This window comes from Vespula pensylvanica, chromosome 12 (assembly GCF_014466175.1).
Source record: "Vespula pensylvanica isolate Volc-1 chromosome 12, ASM1446617v1, whole genome shotgun sequence".
NCBI classification, from domain to species: domain Eukaryota; kingdom Metazoa; phylum Arthropoda; class Insecta; order Hymenoptera; family Vespidae; genus Vespula; species Vespula pensylvanica.
Window position 1 is genome coordinate 3,334,056 of NC_057696.1, and position 8,785 is coordinate 3,342,840.

Here is an 8,785-nt window from a genome sequence, read left to right on the forward strand (position 1 = left end):
AAGAAGGTATGCTACCTGCCTGCCTATAACCTATATTTAAAAAAAAAAAAATAGCAAAACATTCGTTCCAACACACGCACTCCACGATTCTCTCACATACCACCAGGGTGCAAAAGCCTACACTAGAGAGTATACCCCGGGGTATCTCCGACACCCTAGCTCAAACGCGTATGATTGTTAGCTAATAAGGGGTACGTACCAATTGCTGTAATCGACTGTCAAGGCTAATGATTATTGCGTAAAAAACTAAAACAAAAAGTACTAGTACATACTAGTATATACACATACTAGTAATATACGAGTATTTCCACACATCATATGTGATAACTCTACTATGCAAAACGATATAAACGATAATATGTTATTAGAGTAGTGTTCGTAGTTATTTACAAGTTATCGCGAAACGATATACAATCCACCACCTAACACGCGCACACAGGTGCAAGGTACATCGTGCGCAACCACTAACTCGTTGACAGCCGCCAATAAGGGAGAACTTAAAACTAAACCCATATTGACTGTTTCTCACCTATACGAGTTACACCTGGGTACACGCATAGATGAGAACGCAGAAAACATAGGGGGGAGAAACGGGAATTAGTTTATTAGAAGCTGAAAATCCTGATCTAAAAATTGATTAACTTATTCCAGGGCCTACGGACTATGACTCTACAAGTCTCTTTACTTTCTTTTTTATCAATTACTCTACTCGACTTTTTTCTTCTCAAAGACAATGACTCTATTGAGACTTTTCATTTATTAACAAAAATGATTTGAATATTTACTTAATTTTTTATGTAATCAATAATCAAAATACCTCAATGACTCTATTGAGACTTTTCTTTTATCAACAAAAATGATTTGAATATTTACTTAATTTTTTATGTAATCAATAATCAAAATACCTCGGATGAGTCCTTCCAACAAGTGGCTGTTCTAATTAATAAACAAAGTCATGATTCAACACTTGTTTTCCAGAATCTATCCGTCGCGATTGTCTTCTTGTTCGTTTTTTAGCACATTGATATCGATATACAGAAATAAATTGCTATCAAATAGATTAAATACGAAACAATACATGTAACACAAACCATATTACATGCTTTTTTTTAACAAAATCGAGTAAATGAATGCACTAATATCGCGATTAAACATGAACAAAAAAGTGCTTATTAATGACACTTATTAATTAATTGAATCGACGAGACAAGAAGACCCTATCCTGAGCTAATAACAAACATGTACAATCGATAAAAACAATGCAAATATATAAACAATTCAAAATGCATCACTCGCCAGTAAATCCAAAAGAGGAATTACTCGCGGTCATGCTCGTCAATAATTTATTTCAAAAATTACAACCAGTAACCCGTGCCGATTCGGACCTTTCGTCCTCGGCATGATTGAGCACTGGAGGGACTTTAAATTCGTCCGCTCACTACTTAAGAAGTTCTACGACGGCTCCAAAACACTCGTCCGCGATGTAGGTTGATATCGAAGTAAGTTGAAAATGAAGTAGCTCAACATCATTGGATTGACATCTTAGACTGATAAGGCATGGTAACCATGATGATCTGTAAAAAGATTATAAACGATTTTTATTAAATTTATTGTAATAAAAAAAAAATTATGAAATTAATAGATATGAAATTTATAAATTTACTTACCAATAATCTTCCATAGACGAAATGAATTAATTTCTAAATCATCTTCAATGATGCACTGACTCTAATACGCGAACAGTCAGTGTGACTGTTTAAAAAGAAAAATAATACTTTATACGAACAAACCCTAACTCTATAAATGACTACATTGCTCGCAGTCGATTTAAATATTTGCATTTCTAAAATTTCAGTCGCGTAACGCGAACGAATTTAAATGAACGGACGAACGGTGCTTCTAATTCGCGATTTTTATTTGATTTAAACGATACAATACTCCATCCATTGCCACGCGCACGATTGCAATGACGATCTGAAAAAGAGAAAAAAATTATTAATATCATTTTTGTAATACAAGATTTTTTTAATTATTAAAGAAACGTTTAATAAAGATATTTACTTACTGGAGTCTTTGTTGATCCTTTGCACGATAAGCATCCTGCTCCAGGACTGGATGATGATGAATGATTCTTCTTATACTTCAACTGAAAGAAAAATACAATTATTAATATTATTGTTATATAAGAAAAAAATAATTAAAATTAATGAAGATATGTCTGAAAAGAAATCTACTTACCACAGCCTTTGTCGATCCTTCGCACGATGAGCATCCTGCCCCATGATGATATATATGCCCCATGATGAATAATATCCACTAACACTCACTCTACATCACAATTTTGCATTCAATTTAATTTTATTTAACCAACTTATATAACACTAAAGAGCACCAACACTGATTCAACGCGAACGAACACTGATTCAACGCGAACAAACACTGATTCAACGCGAACAAACACTGATTCAACACGAACAAACACTGATTCAACACGACAAACACTGATTCAACACGAACAAACACTGATTCTAATTATTTATAAGAACTGGAAAGCTGAAACATATAAGAGATTATAGAACAAGACAAAATAAAATATTTCCTACAAATCATTTGAGAAGGTAACACATTGGAGAATACGTTATCTAAAAGTATAAATCATAATGAATATCTTACGAATTGAATTTTTAATTTAATTATGAAAATTCAAACGATTAAAAACTAAGTATTTTTGAAATGTATTAAAAGTATGCAATCATACGCTCGATAATGATTGCTTTGTATCTAAAAATACGAACTCAAGCTAAAATTACTAAATTTTCTAAAATAAAACAATAATTGCAGTAATAATGATAATAATTAATAAACTAAAAAATATAAAAATTCCTTATATTTCATTTATTAATAATTTAAAGAAAATAAAAATATTTATTAATAAAGTACGTAATTGAAAAGAAAATAATCTACCTCTTCGTACATCTGTACTCGTCGAAATACGATATGTAAATGAGGAATTATTCCGTAACCTTGAAAAAGTTCGAAGTCGAATGTTTTTGTTTTACTCTCGACCGAAAAATTTCTTGGAAATACACACACTCATGCGTATGTTTATACCCAATGTTACCTATCTCTCTATATTAAGCTTGTTGAATGTTTTTACAAAAGGACATACATACCTATATATATACAACGAGAAGGACGCGTATAAATCTGGCGGTTTGTACTGTATTATTATTATTATTATTATTATTATTATTCGAGCTCGTTGAATTCTTGGAAATCTAGAAAGTATAGGATCATATTAATACAAGGTAAAATTAAAATGTGTGTAATGTGTGTAGAGAAATCCATAGGAGTATGAATACATACGTGTGCGTGTATGTGTGTATGCGTATGTTCGTATATGAAAATCGTATTTAATATAAGATATTCGTCGATCCGCAACTATAAACGCAAAATTATTGACCGGAGCATCGTTAAAAAAAAAAGAGAAAAGTATCGATGTTGTGAAAACAAAGCTGAAAAACTAAAAAAAAAGTATGATGCAATAGTTCCCCGGGGGGCTCACGAGAGATCGATTTTATTTTCACGAATATCTTTTGAACGCGATGATTTCTCGACTGGCGAATGCGGCCTCTGAAAAATCGTGCGTTCAGCTATCGATCGATATATGGGAAGAGTATGTACGTTAGAAAAAAATTGCTAATTACCTGTAATTATGCGGAGCGACGAAACACCGTGTGCACTTGTAACCGTATCGAAGATGGCGACAAGACCAATGACAAGGAAGATAAGTGGACCCCGTAGTTCAAGGACATCGCTAGTCAATTCAAATATTAATTAGCTCGATTAAGAACAATAAAAAAATATAATAAAAATACGTAGGTAATATGACGCGAATGACAAATGTAATTAATTCGAATTCTAAACGTAGAGAATAATTTGTTGATAAAACAATTATATTTTCTAGAGATATAGAAACGTTAAATAGATACGCAGTTGGATCACGTGCGTGTATGATGATCCCTATGTTCCATATATTACTACGCGCGGAATAACGAATAATTATTAAATCGGATAATTCCAAGGATTTATGTATTTACGTGTATATCTCTACATACATGTATACATCTCTCTTTTAACTATATGGAAAAAATAATAATTCGTCGAATTTTTATGTATATATATATATCGAATAATACGTTACTTATAATCTTAGTAACGTATAATGATTCGAGAATAATCGGACATGATCGGAGATGCTCGAGATTGTCGAGAAGAAGAAACGATATATATACATATATATGTACATACATATGTATGTACGTGACGAAGTAATACATGGAATGTACATAGACGATGGGAATGAAATTATGACATGTTTTTAGGCACGACTTACTTATATAGATTCCAAGAACTCGATACGAAACTAACCAATAAAAAAAACTCGCTCATTTTTGTACACGGATAATACATACATGCACACGAACGTCGAGCTCGGCGTAACACGACGAGTTCGTAATAAATGTTTCTCTTACACATATATCTACATATTCACACGCATATTCATCGAACAAATTTTTGATCGTATTATATAGATTCATATGCACACGTTTTTTCTTCTTCTACAATTGTTTAACAAATATTTAAAAAAGAAATTGACTTACTGGATGTATCGTTGATCTTTTCGATGATGAGAATTCTGCTGTCGTGAAGAATGATGCACTAACATTCACTTCATTCGATTTTCTGCTAGGTTACTTCATGATACGCTTGAAAAATGCAAAATTTCATATTAGTCGGGATAAGATTAAACATGTGTGTATGTGTGTGTGTCTCTCTCTCTGTCTCTCTCTCTCTCTCTCTCTCTCTCTGTCTCTCTCTCTTTCCCTATCTGTGTGTGCATGTGTGTGTATGTAGTATATCCATAAGACTATATATATATATATATGATCGTATATAAAAATCGAATTAAGTAAAAAATATCGATCAATCACAACTATAAACACAAAATTATTGATTAAAACATCGTTGAAAAGAAAGAAAAGTATCGATTTCGTGAAAATAAAGGTGGAAAACTGAAGAAAAAGTACGACGCAATAGATCCTTGGGGGTCTCACGAGAGGCCGATTTTATTTTCGCGAATATCTTTCAAACACGATAATATTTCGACTTGAGAATGCGGCCTCTGTAAAATCGCGTGTTCAGCTATCGATCGATATATTGGAAGAGGATCTACGTTAGAAAAAAATATGCTAATTACCTGCAATTATACGGAGCAACGAAACACAACGTACACCTATCACTACGTCGAACATTGCGAGGAGACCACCAGCAAGGAAAAGAACAAGACCCCGTAGTTTGGGTACAAAGCGCCACTGCGGGTACATCGCTAACCAATTCAAATATTAATTATCTCAATTAAGAACAATAAAAAAATATAATAAAAATATGTAGGTAATATGACGCGAATAAGAAATGTAATTAATTCGAATTTTTAAACGTAGAGAATAATTTCTTAACAAAACAATTATATTTTCTAGGGATATAGAAACGTTAAATAGATACGTACTTGGATCACGTGCGTATATGATGATCCCTATGTTCCATATATTACTACGCGCGGAATAACGAATAATTATTAAATCGGATAATTCGAACGATTTATATATTTACGTGTACGTCTTTACAATAAGAATATATCTCTCTTGTAAATATTTAAGAGAAACAATACTTCGTCGTTTTTTGATCTATACATATCGAATAATATTTTATAATCGTGAAAAAAGGAATGATATATATATATATATATATGTATGTATGGATATTGCGTGGTAATACATAAAGTGTACATAGGTAGTACATAGGGAATAAAAGTACGAGCCGGAACTGCATATATTCGGACACAACTACATATATCAATTCCAAGAATTGGATTGAAATATAATTTCTTAAGAAATACATACGGACATGTGAGTATAATACAAACACACACACACATATCGATAGTTTCCTTACAGAAATATTGATACGTTGTACACGTATATACAAACACAACAATTAATTCACAACACTCTACTAATATCGATTTAATATTTTTTAGCTGTACAGAAAACTTACAATTGAGATATGTAGTACGCTAGAAATGATATTAACGTAACCTCTCATACGTACACGTAAGTCTATCTCTTTTTATATACATACAGCGAGACTCTTAATAGAAAGAGAAAGATAATGTTAGCATATATTGTACGTAACAGCTTAAAAGTTCTCCTCTCTCTGAATATTTTGTAAACACATTTTTTGTCTACGAATTTCCAGTCTCCTACTAACTATAAAACAAAATCATTCGAGCGTATTAAAACTTTGTTATTATCATATAAATATACGTACATGTAAACATTGTAATATTCGGAGAATTTAGAAAGTACTAAGAAAAACAGATATAAACAATCAAAGGACGATCGAGAACACAATCTACCTTGTCACGAATTTTCTCATTCGTTTTTACTAACATGCTACACAGTTCTCGTTCCTCTTCAGACCAGTTCAGACCTGCTCTCGCTTCGTTAATTTCTCTTCGTCTAGCTTCGCATTTATATTATAATATATATATATATATATATTATTTTATAGGATTATAATCGTTTTTATAGGAATATAATCATATAATCGTATAATCGTATTTTATAGGAATATAATCGTTTATGGCGTATTAGACTAGACTTTTTAATCTTCCATCGTATTATTAGATTTCAATATATATTGCGTTTATATATTAAATATGCAGATCAGATTTATATATTGTATCTATATATACATTCTACGTATACGTACGTTTATTATTTCTAACAAACTATCTATTATATTATACGATTTGACGAGCTTTATTGAAATTTTATTATTAATTTATATGCTATATTATATTCAGAACTTTTATATTATTTATTATATAATAGTAGAGTATTTTATATAAATTATCCTACAGAAATTACTCGCAAGTGTAATCGAAAGGAGGAAGATCTTCTTAAACTTTTGTTGGAACTTAACAAGCAATGATAGATACGAGATGATATATATTTTATATATACATATATATATAGAAAAGAAAAAAAGTTAGCTGTGGTTTCGACTCACAATCGCTTAATCTTTCTCCGTGAGTATTAAAGGTTGGGATGATAAAAAACATGTATCGAAACGAACGTCCCGGCATGATGTAATCTGACGTGAGAAATATGAGGGATATACAGGGTAGACGACTGATGACGATACATCAATTAGAAGTTATCCTTGTACAGTTTATTACCTTAGTTGGTTTTTGTTTCAAGTCAACTAATCGTAGATATGTATTAAAAAAACAACGTATATATAAAAGATATTTACTTGGTCTTTTCTTGTATTTCTTGTCTTTAAAGTAATGTAAAAAAGACTAGATAAAAATGTAATATCCTTAGGCAAGCTTCCTTCTACCGTTCTTTTAGCACTTCGTCTATATGACTGCTTATTCTTACATGTAACTCTTTCTCTGTGAAATATGGTATAAGTTTTAAGCCACTACCGACCGCTAGTTATATCTATCCTCTTTTCTACATTCCCATTTCAATACCCCTTCTCTGACCTTTGCTCTTAAGTATAAAAACATCCCAACGAAAGAGCTTAAAACCTACGAATACTCGTTCCTAGTGCGTCGCGTGGATTAGTCTGTCGGATAATGCAGAAAGCAGCAAGTTGACTTGAAAATGCAAGATTTTGAGACAAAGGGATTCACTCTCGGATTAACAAGGATAGTTGACGAAGGACGTGTATTACGGAAATGTTCGTAGAGGGTAGGAAATAGCGAACAGCAGGATTGTCTTAAGAAGGAAGAGCTTTGGTGAACTGGAAGATATGCGACGAAACTCTGATGATCGTATCGTTATTTTATTTTTGTCACGTACACGTACATACATCGTTTGATCAATTGATTCGTTAGATCGTTATTGATTTAGTTGACCAATTGTAACCGATTATTATAGTTAATTATAAGTTAAGTAATTAATTGGGTCAACAGACAAACTCACTGATATTCTTTTATCTTTAATCTTATTGTAAAAATTCAATTTTAGATATGCACATACCGAAAGCACATGTTTTATCTCAGTCATTTCCGCATACAAATACACAATCAGTAAATACGGAAAGCTTAACGATGGCGGATGGAATTTTTTTAAAATTTACGCAAAGCTAACTCGTCGGAATAGCAAATGTAGCTATTTCCGTAGCCCGCAAATGGATCCTTTAATCAACAGGAACGAGCAAAGTCCGTAGAATTTCATGAAAAATTTGATTGGAAGCAGTACGATTGTTTGTGAGAGTTCAAGCTAGCTGTGCTAGTGCAGATATAAAAAATTCAATCGCGACTTGAAGCGCCAGGTGTTTGCGTAACGAAAAGCATCACGCTTCTCACACAGAAGCACGACAAAAAAGTAAGAATGTAATTGGCGAAGGTTTCCATAAAGAAGAAAAAAGAAAAGAAGAGAAAGAAAAGAAAATAACAAACGCCGTCTAGAAAAAACGAAGTTCGCGTTTAATTAAGGGTAAAGTGTCGACATTTTGATGACAAATATTTCATATTCCTTCTACTTGTATAAATTAATAAAAAAAGGAAAATTAATTGAGAAGCCTTGCGCTATCATCCATTATTTCTGTCTGCAATTGTACGTTCATCGAGACACGTTTCTGCAACGGTCAGCGATAGAATTTTCGAAAATTCACACGGCCGATTCCCTCGGGGAATTGTAAATTCCCG

General features: G+C 32.1%; 2 long non-coding RNA genes across 2 annotated transcripts; both read right to left on the bottom strand.

The window, feature by feature from the left end:
• Positions 1–1,797: 1,797 nt before the first annotated feature.
• LOC122633536 lies at positions 1,798–2,618 on the bottom strand. The gene is made up of 3 exons (XR_006328135.1): positions 2,239–2,618; positions 2,066–2,146; positions 1,798–1,974 (listed from the first exon to the last, which is right to left on the bottom strand). It is a non-coding gene; the product is annotated as an uncharacterized LOC122633536 (long non-coding RNA).
• A 685-nt stretch (positions 2,619–3,303) lies between these two features.
• Positions 3,304–5,324, bottom strand: LOC122633535. Its single transcript, XR_006328134.1, has 3 exons — positions 5,261–5,324; positions 4,665–4,769; positions 3,304–3,817 (listed from the first exon to the last, which is right to left on the bottom strand). It is a non-coding gene; the product is annotated as an uncharacterized LOC122633535 (long non-coding RNA).
• Positions 5,325–8,785: the final 3,461 nt, after the last annotated feature.